Source organism: Aethalodelphis obliquidens, unplaced genomic scaffold (genome assembly GCF_003676395.1).
Source record: "Aethalodelphis obliquidens isolate GAN/ISIS:26980383/991018 unplaced genomic scaffold, ASM367639v1 scaffold24, whole genome shotgun sequence".
In the NCBI taxonomy this organism is placed as follows: domain Eukaryota; kingdom Metazoa; phylum Chordata; class Mammalia; order Artiodactyla; family Delphinidae; genus Aethalodelphis; species Aethalodelphis obliquidens.
In genome coordinates, this window is record NW_020837968.1 from 6223789 (window position 1) to 6225952 (window position 2164).

Consider the following 2164-nt stretch of genomic DNA (forward strand, 5'->3'; position numbering starts at 1 on the left):
ACTAGTTTGTTCTCTATATCTGTGAGTCTGCTTCTTTTTGGTTATATTAACTAGTTTTTTGTATTTTGTAGATTCTGCATAGAAGTAACGGCATACAGTATTTGTCTTTCTCTGTCTGACTTATTTTATTGATACTTAGCATAATGCCCTCCAAGTCCACCCAGTTGTTGCAAATGGCAAAATTTCATTGTTTTTTATAGCTGAATAGTGGTCCATTGTATGGAATATATCTTTATCCATTCATCTGTTGATGGGTGCTTAGGTTGATTCCGTATCTTGGCAGTTGTAAATAATGCTGCTTTGAACACTGAGGTACATGTATCTTTCCAAATTTGTGTTTTTGTTTTTTTCAGATATATACTCAAGAGTGGAATTGCTGGGTCATATGGTAGTTCTATTATTAGGTTATTATTATTTTTAATTTTATACAATATAACTTGAGCAAGCATCTAAGATTTTGGATTTGCCATAAATAGGCTCAAAGTGCCATTAAATAACTTTATATAATAACAAAAAAAAGAAATACTTTCATATAGTTATTCATCTCTGATGAATTACCAGACAACAGTATGGAGTGGAGCCCCCAGCCAACTCATAATGTCATGTCAACTGAGCAATAAATAAATTTAAATTGTTTTAAGCTTGTGAGAATTTAGGGTTGCTTGGTTTTGTTTTGTTTGTTTTTCTGGGGGAGGCAGGAGTTGCTTTTTATTGACTTGGTCATGGGTTCTGCAGTAGGGCGCCTTTGGGTTTAAGAGCATTCTGCTGCTTCCTTTCTTCTTCCTGCAACTTCTGCTGCCTGAGCTGCCATGCTTGTAATCCAGCATCCATTTCCTGTGACAGCAGTACAACTCGTCTTGCAACTTTTTACCTTTGGCCTTTTCTTCGAAGCTGGCCTTTCATTGGAGGAGGCCATCCCCGTAAGACCAGTCTGGGAGCTCCGCAAGGAGCCTGTAGCCAGAGGGGTTGGCAGCAAGGCCCTGCTGGACTCACCACCGACTGCTCACCCGACCTGTGACGCCACAGTGCAGCCTCCAGCCACTAGAGAGCAGTAAACGCAAAGCAGCCATGCTGAGGCACAGGAAGGGTTGCTTGGTTTTACAGCAAAATCAAGCTTTACCAGACTGATACAACAGGATTCCAAAGGAAAAATAGCACTTAACCTTACATTTAACATTTGTGATATACCAGTAAACAATTTTTTTTCATTTTTATAATTGTTGCTTCCTTGGCTGTTTTATTGGAACCCACTTAACGATTGTCAATCTATTTATACAGTTGAATAACCCTGCCATAAACAATACATAATTTTAAACATGAGAGCATGTCATGATTAAGGATTGGGATTAAAACATATTCAGGAATTTACAGCAATTCACACAGGACTAATGGAATATCGAGGACATGGCCACCTGAATGATATAAACTGTACTTCTTTTTATACATTATTCTTTTTCTTTTTCAAAGATTTTTTTTTTTGGCCACGTGGCTTGTGGGATGTTAGTTCCCTGACCAGGGATGGAACCCAGGTCCCCTGCAGTGGAAGTGCAGAGTCCTAACCACTGGACCACCAGGGAGTTCCCTTTACTGTTTACATTATTCTTTTACACTTTTAAATTTTAAGTTCCATGAGGCCTATATCCCCTTTTTAAAGGAATTGACTAGGTAGTATTAACTGTATTGTAATTTCAGGGACAACAATTATTAGAATTTTTTAGTGAAATTATGATAACTGTAATTTCCAATAAATACATAGTAATTGTCTTTTTTCTTAACAAAAATCATGTAAAAAAACATTCACCAAATTTATACAGACTTCTATACAGTCACACACATTTGCCAAGGGGAATAAAAAACAGTTTAAAATTATTTGATTTAAAAGCTTCTTTGAGTTATTTCCATTGTGCCTAAATTTTCAGATGGAAATGCACAAATTAAATGACAGGATGTTTGGTTTGCTTAATATTAACTCTGAATGAATGTTTCTGAATGGTTCTGAGTAAATTATATTTTCCACGTAATGGCCTGATAATAAGTGAAGTGCTTTTTACCCCAGTCTTGCTAAATATATATGCTATTTTCCTTGTCTTAACACTATCACTGAATTACTGTTGTTCTTTTCTCTTTCTTCCTCTTTTTCTTTTATCTCCTTTCTTTCCTTCTT

At 36.2% G+C, this 2164-nt stretch overlaps 1 pseudogene; it reads right to left on the reverse strand.

Annotated features, from left to right (window-relative positions):
• Nucleotides 1-607: 607 nt before the first annotated feature.
• On the reverse strand, nt 608-1070 carry LOC113628666 (39S ribosomal protein L52, mitochondrial-like; annotated as a pseudogene).
• Between the last annotated feature and the right edge of the window lie 1094 nt (nt 1071-2164).